Source organism: Vombatus ursinus, unplaced genomic scaffold (genome assembly GCF_900497805.2).
Source record: "Vombatus ursinus unplaced genomic scaffold, bare-nosed wombat genome assembly UNPS02014847.1, whole genome shotgun sequence".
Taxonomy (NCBI): Eukaryota; Metazoa; Chordata; class Mammalia; order Diprotodontia; family Vombatidae; genus Vombatus; species Vombatus ursinus.
The window spans coordinates 9989617-10008904 of NW_020954625.1; the positions used below are offsets into that span (position 1 = coordinate 9989617).

Consider the following 19288-nt stretch of genomic DNA (forward strand, 5'->3'; position numbering starts at 1 on the left):
CACATTGCAAGAGAAGAATCAGAACAAAAGGAAAAAACCACAAGAAAGGGAAAAAAAGTGAAAATAATACGCTTTGATCTGCATTCATACTCCATAGTTCTTTCTCTGGATATGGATAGCATTTTCCATCATGAGTCTTTTGGAATTGTCTTGGATCATCGTATTGCTGAGAAGAGCTAAGTCTATCAATGCCAGTCATCGCAGAATGTTGCTGTTACCGTGTACAATGTTCTCCTGTTTCTGCTCACTTCACTCAGCATCAGTTTGTGTAAGTACAATCCTAGAATACCTTGATGTACTTGGCTTTCTTTGAATCTCATAGGATTCTACTTTATCTGGAATTAATTTGATTTTCTTTATTTTGTAATATTTAGAGAAAGATAGTCTTTTAATATTTAAATGTGTTATTCAAATATTAAATAATTATCAGGATATTTTAATTTAAATATGATATTTAATATTTGCTACTTCCTTCTAATTTTCCTTTCTGTTGTATCCTCTTGATTTTTCTGCTTGGGGTCTTTGTTTTTCATTGGATTTGTTTTCCGTGTGAAACCTTTTGTGGTTTTAGCTTTAAAAATATTCCCCTTTCCTTCACATTCTAAGTTCTTTCATGGTGTGTTTATTCCAACAGCAGCCCTGCAAAGCTGAGCTCACTTCCCCAATGAAAAATTTACTTTTAGTTTTCCTAGTCTGATTGGGTTTGATGTTCTGTGTAGATTCTTTACATTGAGTGAGTATATTAAGGATCGTTCTTTAAAACTGATTCATAAGGCCATTACCTTGGGCTTCTTGCTTACATGTTTCTTGTGTATTCAATTGTAATTGATCTATCTTCACTGCATAACTCCTCTTTTTTGGTTAATGGGGACTAGTGAAATATCTAGTTCTCTCTCTTGGTCATAAGATCTTGAATTTTCAGATAAAAAATATCATACACCTCTGGACCTACACTTAAAGCAAAAAGATAATTTGTAACTGTTTTACAGGATACTCTAGTGATGAAGGAGCTCTGGCCAAACCCCTAAAGGTGCATTGCTTTGGGGAAGTAAATAATTTTTGTCTCCCCTCTTCTAGCCCTCATTTTCCATGACTGTGTTATTATAGATACTGGACTAGTAAAAGGCAAAACATAGAGACATAATAAAGGCAAACCCAAACCAGCACAGACACAGATAAAGGAGCACAGTCACATAAAGGAAGAAGAAAGTTCAGGGACTATGATATGTTAAAGAGGAGAGAATGATTGCTATGGTCTCTAGAAGAGCTCCTGGCCTTGGATTATAGGACAGAGTTTCCCTTAAGAACTTCATGGGTACTCCTCAAAGGGAGAAAAAGGACTCCCTTTGCCAGGATTTGGAAGGTATATGTTTTGCCACATATGGTCCTGATATGTTTGCCTCACAATCTTTATACTTGAAATTTCAGCCCAGTTTCCCCAAGCATCTTGTGTGCAAACAGAGTGCACCCTTGGTCTCAAGTAGATGATTTTGCCAATTGTTCTTTCTATACTTTTCATTGCTATTGACCAAGAAAAGAAAATTTTTGACAAGCACCATTAAATGAGTCAACATCAGAAACATTCTTTCATAAATGGAAGGGAGAGTAAAGAAGCAAGCATGGACATCTGCTTTGTTGCTGCATCCTAAGGACCATAAGAGCTTTCCACCTAACTTATAGCTGAAATCACCTATGCCTGCTGTTTTCCCTTTTGTGAATGTGAGTTCCTTGAGGACAGTGACTGTCTGGCTGCTCTATTTGTATCCCCAAAACTTACCACACTATTTTACACATAGTAAAAAATGAATGGGGTGGCTACATGGTGCAGAGGATAAAGGGCTGGTCCTGGAGTCAGAAGGACTTATCTTTGCGAGTTCAAATCTGGCCTCAGATATTTACTAGCTGTGTGGCCCTGGGCAAGTCACTTAACCTTATTTGCCTCATTTTCCTCATCTATAAAATGAGCTGGAAAATGTAATATCAAACCACTCCAGTATCTTTGCCAAGGAAACATCAAATGGGCTCTTGAAGAGTTGAACATAACTGAAAAATAACTCAACAACAATAAGGAAAAAAAAGATTATTTTTTTAATTCATTCACCCTTCTAAGAGCTAATTAAGTCTAATTGTCAATGAGAACTATTGGAAGAATGTGACATTTCTCAGGGACTAACTGCTCAGGGTACTCTTGAACTCTGATGAAAGTAGTGGTCAACTTACCCCGTAGGGGCCTGAACTTTTGAGAACAGGTTAGCATAGTGGCCATAGACCACTGGAAACTGGAAGAGGACAAGAGCTCCTAATTATGTTTGCTGACCTTTCAAAACAATTTGAAACTAACAGTAGATGTTGTTAGAGCAGCTACTAAGCAAGTTGTTTTGGCCTTGGAAGTGGACCAAGATCTCAAGGCAATGATGTGATGGTAGAGGACATTATGGTAATGACATTATCCTTCCCTAATTCATTTCATATTATGACTAGATTAAAGGAAGACTTCATTATAGATCTGATATTTTTCAATTTACTTTAGAACATTGCCCCAGTGACCTGGAAGCTGGCATTGGACTATGTTTTGGAACCGCTGGGGAAGTTTTTAATGCTTTAAACAGGCTCAAAGAATTAAAAAAAAAAACACTTAGAATGCACTAAACTCCTGAGAAAATCAAAGAAGATGACATATAGGGAATTATTTATCACTGCTTATAAGACAAACCCACCTTTTGGATTATCAGCAACCCTAAAGAATATGATCAAGGTTTTGTGTGCCACAAAAATTATATACTCTCATATATGATCGATTAATTAATAAGCAATTATGATTCACTCAAACTATGTTCCTGGTGACATCCTGGGTTTGAGGAGAAAAAGAAAAAAGAAATTAAGCCACCCCTGCCCTCTGAGAGCTTACATTCTAACAATAAAGATAACAAGTATACATACACAACAGCTATAGATAAGATATATAGAGAGCAGCCACAGTCTAGAATACAATCTTTCCAGGGACGCAATATGTACTTATATATGTATACAGAAAATACTTACAAAATAGGAAATGAGGGAACTAATGCCTAGAGAAGAGAAGGAAAAGCTCTGTGTCAGAAGTGACACCAGCAATTCTTGATGGCAATAATAGATTGTGCAAGATTGAGAGGAAGAGAAAATGCATTTCAGAGAGAGCTGGAAGTGGAAGGAGAGGCCAGGATCTGTGCAAGGCACCTGCATAGATATGGAAGATAAAGGGAAATGCATGAGAGACAGTAACTAACTTGACTGGACCAAGAAGAGCAGGAAAGAGAGCAATGTATAATGAGCTTGAGTGGGTAAGTTGGAATAACATTGTGAAGGGCTTTAAAGGCTAAACAGAGTTAATCACTTTTATCCTAGCAGCAATAAGAACTCACTAGAATTTATTGACTAAGGGAGTGATATGATCAGAGCTACTCTTAATGATAATGGAGGATCTGTTGGAGCAAGGAGAGATCTGAAGCAGGTAGACTAGAAGTTCATTGCAATAATACAGAAGAGAGGTTATAAGGACATGAACTAGGGTAGGGGCTATGAAAGCATCCAGTTAAAAGTAGATAAGGAAGATGTTAGGCTATTAGAAATGGTGATGTTTGGCAACCAACAGATTGGCTGTGGGGGATGAGGCAGAGTTAGGGGAAAAAGATGACCCTGAGGTAGTCATAGGATCCAGAGCTGAAAATAACCTTTAATATCAAGTAGTCCAACTCTTTTGTTTTAGAGATGAGGAAACTGGAGCACAGAGTGGTTAAATGACTTCTCTGTGGTCACACAACTAGTAACTATCAGTAGGGAAGTAAAATAGCTGACCCACGGCAAGCAGAATTGTGGTGATAGAAAGTTCAGTGAACAAAGGAGTCACTATGTCTGTGGAATCAGAATTTGAATTTAGATATGATTTGGTAATGCAATAAATGGAGTTGCTGGTTTTAAGCAATATCATGAGTCAGAAAGTCAGAACCATAACCAAGCCACCTAACCAACAGAATTCCAACCACTGTAAATTAAAAATCAGTCTTCCATTTACCAAAAAAAAAAAGAAATAGTCACAGCACAAAAAGGTATTTTCAGTCAAAGTTATAGAAATTATTAATAACTAACAAATACTTCACACACACACACACACACTCATGCACACACATACACACACACACTCTGACCCAAACTATATGTATATCCATATATATACATACATGCATGCATGTATGCATGTATATGTGTATGTATATGTACATATGTATGTGTATATATATTCTTATATATATACACACACATACATAACCTCACTATATAGCATTATTTTTTACAGAAAAAATCATCATATAATTTAAGAATTGAAAGGGAAATATGGGGGAGGGTGGACAGATACTTCCAATTCTAAATAGATGATCTTATGATCATGCGATCTAAGAGACTCCCATTAGATGTAAAGTTCTTGAAGGAACTGTCTTTTACCTCTTTATGTATCCCCAGCATGGAGCATAGTGCCTAAAATAGTAGCTGCTTAATAAATGTTTATTGATTAATTGAGGCCAACTGAATTGACCTATGCCTGAACAATCCCACATACAACATACATGACAAGTAATTGTCCAGTTTTGTTTCATTTTTTGAAGACTACAAGAAGAATGCATTATGTCTCAGGGCAGTCCATTCTGCATTTGGACAGCGGAATTATCTGTCTCTGGAAATCATGGTTTCCTTATTACCACATACCATCAAATAAAGGATGACCAGTTAGCAAATGTGCAGTGTGTTTTTTTGTTTTTTTGTTCTGTTTTGTTTTGTTTTTCCTATGGGTTAGATTAGATGGCAACTGAAATCTCTTCTGACCCTGAAATTGTTTCATTCTATGATATTAGAGATTTAAACATAGTTGTGAAGATCGAATAAGATCATTTATTTAAAAGCATTTGTAATGATGAAGTGTTCATTATATTAAATTCTTTAATCCATGGAAACATGCATCTCTTACAAATATTCCAAGAATCTCATGATCTTGGAATCCTTTATCTGGCAATAGCAACAGTCAAAAACAAGACTCAGCAATTCCTAATTCCACTTCTATGAAAATATCACTCTAAGTTTTGTTTTACCTTTTTAAGAGTGCAGAAATCAACTATACAGTGATCAACTTGAGAACATTTTAGTTCATTGAAAAGTACATGAATCAATCAGGAAACTTAGTTCAATCAGACCACTCTTCAGCTAAAAATTTCCATAGAACTTTAAGATTTCCTTTTAAGCCTGTTTAATATGTGACAATGTATATATGTGGAATGATACTACCTTACATTTGCATAGTATTAGCAGGCTGCTCACTGGAAAGCTGATCAAAGACATGCTAGTGCTATAATATTTACTCTGAAGAGACTCATCTAAGGATTAAAGTGGCTATCTGGGGTCAGTGAAAGACATTAGAAAAGCAGTTTTAAAAGGATGGCCACAGAATTGCTCAAAAAGTCTTCCAGGACATAGCTATTGATGAAGAAGGATACAAAGAAACAAACAAACAAAGGATTATTGGTTGAACTTGAAGAAAAGCTGTCACAAGTCCATATATCTCATTTAATATAATGGAACATAAGGGTCTTTCTTTTAACAATGATCTTTAGGAGACTAAGTAGTTCAGATAAGAGGTGTATTAGGGTCACGGCTGTGAACTTTATTGGTAAAGCATTACAATAATGGGATTAGTCACTTTCCATGTTCATGACAGTTGTTTCTTTTAATCTGCAGCTCCTACTCTGCAACAAGGTGGACAATCTTACAGACAAAAAATATAATTTGCCTAAAATAAGCTAAATAGGTCCTAAAGTCCCATCCTGTCACATGAAACACATGGCTTTTGTGATTTTTTTTCTGGAATTCTAACCCAAAACCCTTCCAGCCTCCTTTTTTGGTTTATTTTGTACTTTGCATCTATGCTCTGGAAGATTGCAGTTGCCAGGAGTTTTATTTCTAGATTAGAAGAGATATTCTATATTTGTTTATCTATCTATCTTGGATATGGTCACTGGTCATGCTACAGCTTCTTGTAGCCACAGGTGAGAGTTGGGTGACAGGTAGATGCCAAAGGTGGGTGAGCAGCACTGGAAAGGAAGAAAGTTTCAGCAGATGGGCTGAATCAGGTTGAGAGTAGCCAATAGGATTTATACCTGTTAGTGAGTTAGAGAGATGCCTATTCCAAACATGTGAAGAACTCTCCTGGCAAAATGGGTAGATGAGAACAATTCATTTCAATGGCCAAAAAGGCAGTTGCAACAAGGGCTGTGGAACACTCAGAATTTGGTAAGACATTGAAGACACCAAGATCATCCACTGCATCACAGGTCATCACCAGTCACCCTGACTTTTGTCACTGGACTTCAACGACTCTGGAAGAGAGAGTGAGGCTAATGATTTGTGCAACTCTGCCTCACTTAAATCCAACTCACATGCAAGTCAAAACATTACTCATTTGTGATATCATTGGTCTTCTTTGAAAACAAAGGACAAACATTATCTATTTATCTTTTATCAATATGTCAATCGATGTCTCTATATCTATGGATGTATATATCTATATTTACCAGCTATTTCTCCACTTTTGAGAGACAGACATACAGAGAGACAGGGAAATGGAGAGATAGAGATAGATGGATAGAAAGATAGATAGATAGAGCACACAGTTATATTTCTAAAACGTTTTGTTAGATTTACTATCCAGCTTTTATGAATAAAGGTATTTTGTCTCCTAAGTGTAAACAATATATATTTTAGAGTTTGAAATAATTGCTAATAGATACCATGGCCTTTAACATGATATGTCAAGGCATTTAACTGCTGGATATCCATCTCTTCTTAATGACAGGATCAGTAATGCATCTAACAGTTAATGAACTGGAAATGCTATAGCATTTGAGGAATTATTGTACAGTACAGAACTACACAGCTAATCATGTTGAAACTATATTTCCAAACACTTGAATAAACCTTAGAGATTAGTTTTGGATTATGATCTATTTCTTTCTCCTTTTTTTTAAAGTGACTCATGACAGATACCCTTTTTGATTTGTGTGATCCTTTTTCATGCCCTGAAATGTAATTCAATACCTTACTCTTACAGTGCGTTAGTTTAAAACAATGGCTTACTTTTTTTTATCCATTTCAGATAGTTAGTGAAATCCATAGCTTTAACATGTAACAAAAAAGACATAACAAATGGCTGAAAAGTTTTCATTTTTACTTCTAATGGGATGACACTGTACTAGTGCCTGAAAACAGGGAACTGACTGCAATTAATAGATGAAATAAAACTAAGAAGTCTATTGTACATGGGATGGTTCTCAGTTCTGAATTCAGAAATGATTTAAAATTGTATTACCCATTCACTGATATCACAGGTATAATTTTGGGAAAGTGGTTTAACAAGACATAAGGGAGATGTAGAGTGCCTCTGAATGGTATCCACCTCTTAAAATTTTAGAGGAATAAGAGACCTTGGTGATCATCCAGGATTGTGGAATCACAGATTTGGAGCCAGAAGGAATCTTAGTATCTAGTCTAGCTCTCTCCTTTTAGAGATCCTAGGATTATAGATTTAAAATTGCATTACTGCTCAGCTTTTATAAAACTTTCCTTTTATAGCTGTGGAAACTGAGATCCAGAGAATTTCAGGGACCTATTCACTGTCACACAGCTACTAAATGTAAAAATGGAGAGCTGACCCCATGTCATCTGACTGCTAGTCTGGTGTCTTCTCTATTACATTATGCCTCCTCCATCTGGACAGCTTGCTATTTATGAATTTACTTACTCTTAATTTTCCACAAATAACTATCTTAAAGTCATAATTTTGTAGTTATAGGAAATATTTTTGGAAAAGATTAGAAGTTCCATTTTTTTTCCCTGACTGGTAAATTCTGATTACTATACATACATTCCTTTTAGAAATAAGCACATGGCATCTTCCAGATATAACACAAGCACCATACTGCCCTAACTGATAATGGTGATTTAGAATTCCTATAGAACCAGGGAAATCTTTATGTCATTCTGTGAGTATAGAGTTACAGTACAGAATATAGAAGCAAACTATGGATGGTAACTAAGAAGAGGAACACTGCTATTAAGTTTTTGTACTTAAGTACCAAGGCACTAAATAACTGATGGGAGCCTTTTTAAAAATGCTGTTATCACAGAGTGCCAGATATGAGGTGAGGGTGACCTGGGTTCAAATTATGTTTTTATATCTTAGCTCCCTAGTAGACGCTAAGCTTCAGGAGGACAAAGACATCTTCCAAGATTCTCATCTCTACTAGTAAATAGAGTGCTCCACAGTTGGTAACAATAAATACAGAGAGAATGAAAGAAGGTTAACTATATGAACAGTGCTATTTCTTAGTTGGGCTGTATATCTCACTGGGAAATCAATTACAACTCTATGCAGAAAGTATTAAACCACATAAATGTATTTTCATAAAAATTCTTTCCCTTTTGGAAAATAAGTTTAATAAGATGAGGACAACTAGAAAGGAGGCTTGTGGCTTTTGGATTTCCAACAACAGCCACCCAGGAGCTGTTTATAAGCTGTGAGAGCTCCCATGCAGCCTCAGGGCCTGGTTGGTGAGATTGGAGCTGCCCTGGCCTGCTGGCAGAAGCACAGGGAAAAAGAGCAGGCTGCGGGTGCCAGGGTTGGGATAGTGGGGCTCCAGGGCCTGGACAGCGGAATGGAAGCTGGGATGGCGGTGGCTGGATGGATGGGAACAGGGAGGGCTAGCAGAAAGCATCTGTCAGGAGTGGCATTTAGAAAATATTTGTCCTCCTGAACCCTGATATTAAGAACTAGATGGAGTATGCCGGCTTCGAGGAAAAATATGGGTATTTTGCTCATACAAGGAAAGTTTACAAAAGAACTGTGGAATTCTTTGAAGATGAGCATATTGCTGAACATCTCTATGTAGCCTTTGCAAAGTTTGAAGAAAATCAGGGAAAAAAAATTGAAAGGGTAAGAGTGGACTACAAATATGCCCTGGATAGGATTTCGAAGCATGAAGCTCAAGGACTCTTTAAAAATTACATAATCTTTGAAAAGAAATATGGAGATAGGTGAGATATTGAAGATAGCATTGTGAGCAAATGGAAATTCTAGTCCAAAGGGGAAGTGAAGGCTAATCCACAGAATTATGCTGCCTGGTTTGGTTGTTTGCGATTGATGAAAAGTGATGCAGATAAACATGGCTAGGGTGTATAAAGGAGCCATGGCTAGCATGCCCCCAATCCAAGAGAAGTGGCACTGGAAGTAGTATATATGATTCTTCTTCTTTTTTTTTCTGGATCAACTATGCACTTTATGGAGGGTTAGAGGCAAAGGATCCAGGGAGGACTAGACAGATATATCAAGCTTGGTTGGAATTGATTCACAAAAAAATTTGCATTTGCCCAAATATGGCTACTGTGTGCCCAGTTTAAAACAGGACAGAAAAATCTAGCATTTGCAAGAAGAGCTTTGGGAACTTCTATTGGCAAATGTTCCAAAAAACAAATTTTTTAAAGTCTGCACTGAATTGGAGCTGGAGTTTGAAGAATTTAACCAATACCAGAAACTTTGTGAAGAGTTTCTGGAATTTGCACCAGAAAATTGCACATTATGGATTAAACTTTCCCAATTAGAGACAATCCTTGGAGATATTGAGAGAGCCTGAGCAATATATGAGTTGACTATTAGCCAGCCATGCTTAGATATCCCAGAGGTCCTTTGGATATTCTGTATTGATTTTGAAATTAAACAAAAAGAATCTAAAAAAAAAAAAATGAGAAGCCTTTACAGGAGATTGCTGCAATAAACACAATGGATGAAGATGTGGATTGGTTTTGCCCAGTTTGAGCTGTCTGCAGGAAATAAGGAAAGTTTAGCTAACTGCAGACAAATTCATGAAGAAAACTGCAAAACTCTGAAAAGCTACGGAGAGGAGAAAAGACTCATGTTCCTGGAAGCCTGCTGAAACTTTGATGGATTTGGAGCATGGTCTCATAAGAAGGCAGTGGATAAACTCAAGCCAGAGAAGTTAAGAAGAGAAGTAAAGTACAGATCTGCTTCTGCTGGGGAAAGTACTATGATTACTGCTTTCCAGAAGATGCTGCAAACCAATCCAGTTTCAAACTGCTGTCTATGGTCAAACTTTGGAAGAAACAGCAGTAAGGAAAGGATACTGTAGAGCAAAACCCAGACAAAGACACAGAGAAGAGTGAATCTTGTCTTTTTCCAGGTAGTTGTACTTTTGTTATTTTTATAAATTTCTATTCTGCAATTATTGCAACTTAGGAAACTGTCATGCAGTATTTGTGTCCCTGGTGAACCTTGTACCTTTATGCCTTTAAAATATTGTTGAGTTAGTATGGAGGAGATTGGAAATAAAGGACATGAAATTTCTTTTAAAAAAAAAGAAAGAAAATATCAATGTTAGTGCTGTAAGTGGCTTTAATGATCATCTGAGGTCATAGCTTTTCTTCCAAATCATTGAGCCAATTCCTTGCTTTATTTTTTTTAAAACAAATGTTGTGTGTTCTGTATGAGTACTAAAGAATAAAACTAACTGCCATTAATGTAGCATCTACAGGAGGGGTTATTAATCATCTGGTGTCTGTGAACTTATTTTTAAAAATACTTTAGAAATAGATCTTAATAGAAATGGTTTCCTTGATAAATTTCTGTATTTTACTATATTCATTTGCAGCCATTATTCTGAAAGGCTCCATAAACTTCATTCAACTGACAATGGGATCCATGACCAAAATAACAACAACAAAAAAAAAAACTGCTAAGAACTCTTGATCTAAAGGTTTGCAAAAGCTTTTATGCCCTCCCTGGCTTCCTTCAAGTCCCCTCTAAAATTCTACCTTTTCCAAAGAGCCTTTCCTGATCTCTGTCAACACTAGTGCCTTCTCTCTGAGGCTTGTTTCCCCTGGGAGTAAAAGAAAAAGCTAGACCTAGAATCCATTTTAGTATCATAGGTTGATTACAGACCTTTGAAGTCATTTAGTCCAATATGTTTAATTTATAGTTGGGAAAACTGAGGTACAGATGTTAAAACATGAACATGTTTTACATGTTCATAGTTGTTTTCATGTTATCTCCACCATTAGACTGTGAATGCCTTAAGACCAGAGATTATTTTTGCCTTCCTATTTATTTCCAGCACTTAGGACACTACCTGGCACAATGTAGGAGATGAACAAATGTTTATTGCCTTCCACTGCAAAACGCTTTACATGGATTATTCCATTTGAATCTCATAATAACAGAGTGTGTTAATGCTACAGGTATTAGTGTGCCCATTCTATAGATGGGAAAACTGAGGATCAGGGAGGTTGTATAACTTCCCCACAGATGGTAGGTATCAGAAAAAGTACTTAAATGCAAGTCTTCCTGGTTACAGGTGCAACATTCTCTACAGTAAAGCACACTACCTGTACTACCACTAATTACTGTACTAGGTGCTGCAATAATCTTGAAAATCCCGACAGTAGCCAAAGAAAAATGAACCAGAAGACATTTAGCAAATTTTAATTATTGTTGTAATAGAAAGCATCATACTCATCTGCTAGTTCTCTAAGTTTTTTTACAGGATAATTCCTACTGTTTGTATAAATTATCATGATTTTTCTTGACTTCCTACTGGGCCAAAGATGAATGATGTTTTTTTTCTTTAGAAAAAGATACATTAAAGAAAACTAAATAGAAAAATCAAAGAATTACACTTAAATATTGGTTTTCTATATTTGTATTTTCTAAGATTTCATTAGTACAATTCAGAGCAATAAATTATTCAGTACCTAGAGTGTGTAAAACACTATGCAAATCACTGGGAAAATGGCAAAGTTGAAGCAAAACATGCTTCCGTTCCAGACAGCACAGATATAATTTCTTTCACCTAGAAGTCTTATCAGGTCAAATTATTTTTTTATTTATTTCTGTTTTTACAAGTTAGGACAAAATAGTGCAAAAGAATTATTTGAAAAATATTTGTGTCTAAATAGAGTACCATCTGGCCTAAAGATTTCTGAAACAATTAGACACATTTATGATCTACTTTCAACTCAATAATTTGTAATCTAGATTTTCCCTCATTCCCCAGTAAAGCCTAAAAACAAACTTTCAAATTTGACAAAATATAAAACATTATGCTTTAAACAAATCATAAACCAAAAGCTGGAATAGTCATCTGATATCATCTAGTCTAATGTACTCATTCTGTAAATAAGGAAACTGAGACCCAAAGAGTTTAAGTGATTTGCTCAAAGTTGAATAGGTAGTAAAGGAAAAGCTAGACCTGGAATCCATTTTCATGTCATATGTTGATTACAGACCTTTGAAGTCATTTAGTCCAATACCTTTAATTTATAGTTGGGAAAACTGAGGCACAGAGGTTAAATGAGTTGCCTCTCAACACACAGGCGTCAAATGATAGAACGGGAATCTGAACCCATATTTTCTGGTTTCAAATCCTTTACATTGCCAACCATTGCCTCCTGATTTTAACTGACTTCAGAGTCAATGAGCTTTTCATGGCCTCAATGGCATAAGTGAGAAGACCTTTGCTTTCTATTTCAATTTCAAGTTGGTATTAAGGAAAAGATGAATTTCAAGATTTCACTTAGTCTTTTCAGAGATGTTGAAGAATTATGTTCAACTATAAACATTTATAAAGAAATATTTGTGAAAAGAAAATGTGTATTCTTTGGAGATCATACAATCATAGAGTTGGAGCTAGATTGAAAATTGGTGCCATCAATCAACACCATCAAATCAACCCTTTTGAAACAAGATTCATTAGATCTTATTTTGAATTTCAATAGGACTAACACTAGCAGATGCAAATTGGGATTCACCACCAGTGGTATCTCGATATGTTGAATTGGGGGTCAAATTTTTAATTTCATCAAATGAGTTACTATGATTTTTATACCTCTTAGGAATTATTCTAGAAAGCCATGAAAACTTCTACCCATATGCCACTATGTTCCCTAATAATTCTGTTGGTTACTTTCTAGACTATAATAAAATTGAATTTAATAGGATAGCTGATGGAGTAAGTAGAATCTTAATGTGAATTGTGCGTTATTTATGAGACAGGTCCAGAGAATCATGGAAAATGCATTTCTAATAACATAGATGTCATAGTTGTTTAAATTCACTTCCATTACCAGTTGGAGACATTTCTCATAGAAACATAAAAAAGCAATGGTCAGGTATTGAATATATTATTGTGTTTTATTGATACATTAATGACATTATACATAATATTATTTCATGGATTGATGTGACCTTAATATATTAATATCATAATGTTATATTAATAATTTATGTTATTCTGTAGTATGTTAATCATTTAGAATATTTTCATGACTGATTTTTGCCTTCCATGAGAGAAATACAGTGACTGAATTTGGGAGTCAGGACACCTTGACATGAATCCCAAATGTGCAACTTATGGAATTTTTTTAAGGCTACTATGTATCCTTAAATAAATTAGTGCACCTCTTTATACCTCAGTTTCTTTATATGAAAAATTGAAGGCCTGCACCAGATGATCTTCAAGGTTCCTGATAACTTTAAATTTTCTAATCTGTATATGTTTTTTTTGTGGGGGGCTGTATTACATGAAATAAGGTGCTTAATATATCTTGTAAATAATACATCAGTGCATTAGAATGTGCAGATTCTTTTTGTAGAGTGAAACCAGCAGATGGATTACACATTTCACAAAGAAATTTCAAGCAATAGCCTAAAAATATTTCATGTACACTGTTGTCATCAAATGACAATCTAGACACTCTTGAATTCATGTTTCTCCTTGGAGGGATTGATAGATTACCCTTATTTTTATTCATTCAGTATTTCCTCCAATATCTTTCTTTATTTCATGTTCATTATTTTTGACTTTCCTCTTCTTCCTGCAAAGGAATTAAAAAAAACAAAAAACAAAAATGGTAAGCCTAATATCTAATGAAGAACAATTAGCTGATTGTCCAGATCTAGGATTAACTTTTATAATGCTCACTTATAAAAGAAGAAGAAGAAGAAGAAGAAGAAGAAAGAAGAAGAAGAAGAAGAAGAAGAAGAAGAAGAAGAAGAAGAAGAAAAAGAAAGTTTGCCTATAGGTATAGAGCAACTTGGATTTTTAGGATTTTTGATGCTACAAGAATCCCTCACACCTCCTCTCTTTGACAGTCATATAATTACGTATCCATGCATCTCATAAATGGAAAGAAATTCAGAGGGCATCGAATGTAACTTATAGTTCTCCAGGCATTCTTCCTACAACTTCTCTGACAAGCCGTTATCTAGGCTTTGACTGAAGATCTTAGAATTAGGGTAAACCCATTCCACGTCTAACTAAGTCTCTCACGTTCCAAGAGCTCTAATTATTAAGACATAATGTTTGTTTGGGTTTTTACTTGTCTCTTATACCAAGACTAAACCAGCACTCTGAACCTTTTAACAATTGCTGAAAGATCCAGTCTCTCAGGCCAGGTTCAGCAAATATAATCTCTCTTTCATGGGGCAGCCCTTCAAAACCAGAAGACAGCAATTATGACCCCACTCCACTGTCTCCTCCCTAGGCTAACTATTCCCACTTTCTGTAATCAACTCTCAGTGTCTGGTCTGTTCATCCTTATTGCCCTCCTCTGGAGGTTTATGGCTTCAACAATCCTCTTACTAAAATCTGAACACAGAATTCCTCATGAGACTTGATCAGTACTGAATACACCAGGAACATCTTATTTTTGGACACTACGCCCTCCAGTGAAGCCCAAGAATTTTTTTCTTTAGATTTTTGGCCGCCATATTACAATGTTTACTCATTTTAAACTTGTAGTCCACTAAAATTCATTTATCTTAATTACACTATGTTTGTTAACCTTGCTTCTTCCAACTATACCATAAGCAAAGGTTGTGAATGAATATATTTTATTTTTTATTAAATACTTAAATCCTATAGAAGCTATTTATTTCATTTTAAAATTAATTGCAATAATAAAAAGCACTCAGGCTATCTATCTTGCCCAGGGCTTCTTAAACTGGCTTTATTAACATTTTTAAAATTCACACCATATTTTAATATAATTGATTTTCCTCATAATCTTAATGCTTTGTTACATACATTTAATAACATTTTTAAGAAGGTATCCCTAGACTTCACCAGTCTGGGCTACAGGTATCTAGGCCATGAAAAATGTTATGAACCCTTGATCTAGTCCAAGCTATATTGAAACAAAAGTGATTGAGAAAAGGTCATGTAGCTCAATGAGGGACACGGTCCTCTTCCCAACATAGCCCATCCTATAAATCAAAAGACATAATAACTGTAAAATACTTAGCATAGTGCCTAGCACATATTAAGTGCTATGTAACTGTTAGCTACAATTATTCTTATTACAATCAAACTGTTTTAATTGTGAGAAAGATGTTGCTTTCCCCCCCTTATATAACTGTCTTCTCCACATGCTCCTCATTCTATCTAGAGCATATTCTGCCATCCCACTCCCCAACACCTAAGTCTGACACCAAAATGTTTTAAATGTTGTGTAATACTTAATATATCATGCCATTAGAGTCAAATAATCACCCTATCTCCTTTGTATTATAAATGAGGAAATTAAGTTTCAGAAGTAAAATGATTTGCCTAAAGTCAAACAATTTCTTTTTACTGTGGAGGGTACTGCCATCTTCTTAGTCACTCAGATCCTAGCTGTTATCCTTAACTCCTTACTCTTAACCCTCACAATCAATCAGATATTGAGTCTTGTCATTCCTATCTTCATAATATCCCTCCTCTATGGCCTCTTCCATTCTTCTACATGCTGCAACCCTCATGCAGATCCTCATTACTTCACACTTAGATTATTGTAATATTTCATCTCCCTGCCTCAGTTTTCCCTATTCCATTCTATCCTTTATTCAGATATCAAATAGATCTTCCTAAAACTGATCATATTACGCCTTATTCAAAAAACTCCAGTGGCTTGCTATTTCTTCGACGATTAAATATAAAAACATTCACTTAGCTTTTAAAGCTTTTTTTGAACTTTATCCCTTCTTATCTTTCCAGTCTCCTTTTGCCTCACCCATCTCCATAGAATGTGAGAGCCAGTGACACAGACTTCCTTGCTAACCTTACACAAGACAGCCCATTTCATTACTCTTAGCCCTTTGGGGAGCTGTCCCCTAGGCCTGGAACACTCATCATCCTGATTTCTGTCTCCCACCTTTTCTGGTTTCCTTCAAGTTCCACAGATTCTTTCAACTAAAATTTCACCTTCTCTAAGGAGCCTTTCTCAGGCCTCCTTAATCTTAGTGTCTTCTCTAACGTGTCCAGTATAGATCTTGTTTGTACATAGTTTTTTGCCTATTGTCTCCCCAATAAGACTGTGGGAACTCCTTAAGACCAAGAACTGTTTCCCCCCCTTTACTTCCTTTATAATCCCAGCCTGACACATAGTAGGCACTTAATAAATGTTAGCTGCCTGATTGGCTGATAACTAGCATCAGAAGTGAAATTTGAATTCATATCTTCCTGATTCAAATTTCATAACTCTATCTGTAATGCTGCATAAAGATTTATGATCTCTGGGTCAATACTTATAAGACATATTCCCTATTCCCCTACCTATCAGTTGTATAATATATTCATTAAACAATTTTTAATCCTCTGCCTTTCAAGGCTATTTTCATAAGGAATTGGGGATATTTTCCAAGCAATTTTGAAACATAAATACATGACTCCGGAACTCAACAAAAGCACAGTGATCAAAGTAGTATAATGAACATGGCAAGGGCCCTCTGGTTCATGCTATTCTAGAAATGATTAAAAGAACTAAGGATGTTTCACTTGGAAAAAGTAAAGATATAGGGAGACATTAAAGCTGTCCTCATGTATCTCCAGGGCAGATATGCAGTAAAAGGATTGAGGTTTATTCTGCTTGGCCCCAGGAGACAGTACTAAGATTAATGGGTAGGAGTTCTGGAGGGAGACAGATTTTAGCTTGAGTTAAAGAGAAACTTCCTTACACTGGGAATTGTCTAAAAGTGAAACTGCCTTGGGATGTCCTGGGTTTCCCTCTTATTGGCTGGATGGCTACCAGTCTTATGTGCTATAAAAAGGATTCTTGGACAAGATGGCTTTGGAGAGCTTCTCATAAACTCATACATTCTCTGAGCACACAAACAAATCAAGAGACACACCTAAAAACAAAATCCCCTAGACTGAATGAACATAATTTGTTCAATCTTTCTCACAGTAAGACCTATGCACTTTCAATCTCCTAAAGTTCTTAAGCTAAAACCATTTATAAAGTTTGTTATCCAAAAATGCACCATGATGAGAATAAGAATGAAATTAGTCTTAAAGAATTCAGGTTATTTCAGTTCTTTGGATAATACAAAAGACAATTTATTATGTCAAAGGTCCTGACTTAAAGACTTTGGGTATACAATACACAATAAAGCCCCATTAGTACTTTGAGCACAGCCCTCAATGCTGGACAAAATACACCAATTTACAAAGACATGGCTCCCGCCTGAGGAGCTGGTGTGAGGGACTGAACAAGACCAAAATCAAACCCATTCATATGAGTGGGTTCCTATTTAATCTAAGATTGGAGCAGCTGTCTATTGGCTAGATATTCCAAAAGAACCCAAGTTATAATTGCAAATGAATCGTCCTAGATATGAGGTTTGGACAAGTGCACACTTTATATTTTCTTTGGGGGTGATAAGATAGGTGTGAATGCACTGGGAGATTTGGAGTGTGAAATTTAACACATCAGTTGGAATAAAGACTTTGCAAAAAGTTTCTCTAGAATTTCATTTGAAATACTTATAGTGACAAAAACTTGGGGGACTGGAGAGAGAATAAGAAAAAGAAAACAAGTAGGAAGCAGAAAGTTCTGTTGAAATTATGAAGAAAATCGAGAGAGAGAGAGAGAGAGAGAGAGAGAGAGAGAGAGAGATTGAACCTGTGGCCATTACTCTTACAGGTTGGCATCTTCTCTGTGATATACGTTGTTAGAGTTGACTAGAGGACTGAGAGGTTGTGACTTCCCCAGGATCACAGGGTCAGTGTTATAAAGAAGACCCCAGACTCAAATCTGAAGACTACTGTCTCAAAGACTTTTTATTAAAGAGACTGAAGTGTGTTCCTTTTCGAAGGGGAGAGTGTGCAGAGTACAGAAGCGTGAGCAAGCTTTATAGTTAGTAATTGCCTAACTCCTCCCTTCTGGATTGGGACTGGTTCTAAGACTTCTGGGTTACAATCTTCCTTATACACCCTGTTCATATATTTTATATACATGTGATCCCCACCCCTTAACATACATGTTGTGCCTGAAATTGTGTTATTACTCCCTCCTGGGCAGAGAAGATAACATTAATAGACCTAATTATGCTTGTGCAGTAGCAAAAAGCTGCTGACCTGGAGTTAACCCTGGTCCTGTTTGAATGGGGTCAGCCTGGGATCCCCTCCTTTGTGGTTTCTTATCACCCACTTGCCATTCCTTGATTGGTTGGTCTTGAAGTGGTTCCAGGTCTTTTACAACTGTGTTGATTTCTATCTATTTATGTGGAAACAACTCCTTTATTTCTCACAGTCAGTATGTCTGAGATTACAATAATGTAGACCTTATTTATATTAAACTAAAGCTCTAGCACCTATTGTCTTTTAGCATTATATTTATTCCAGTCACTTTTTATTCTTTTCCCAATCATAAATCTCTCCTTCCCCTCTCACTTCCTATTGTCTTTCATGCTTAAAAAGACCTAAGGAGTTTAGAAGACTGTGTTCAATGTGTAATAATATAATTGAGAGCCAATAATTAACTAATAGAGTTTGGGGTTACAATAAAGAGATCCTTATTGTACAAAATTTCCCTTCAGATTTAATTGTTTAGTGATGGTGATGTTCTCATAGCCAAGATGTCCAGCCATATAACATCAGCAGAACAATATCCGTGTTAAATGAGTACTCTTTTGTGACAAAACATAATGTATTTGTAAACTTATCTGTCCCCAACATGCACATACATGCACACACACATACATTACATATATACAGAGTACTGTATTCATTGAAAGTAGTAATGAATGCTAAATTATGTTACTATTTCCTCAGCTGCCTAGAACTTTTTATTTCTCTTTGTATTTACTGAACTAGTAACTTTATTCATGTAGGAAATTCCATCTGCCAGAGAAGAAACACCTGAGAAGATTGCCCAAGGAAAA

General features: G+C 35.8%; 1 pseudogene; it reads left to right on the forward strand.

Annotated features, from left to right (window-relative positions):
- Positions 1 to 8609: 8609 nt before the first annotated feature.
- Positions 8610 to 19288, forward strand: part of LOC114026862 — a 158805-nt pseudogene continuing 148126 nt past the window's right edge.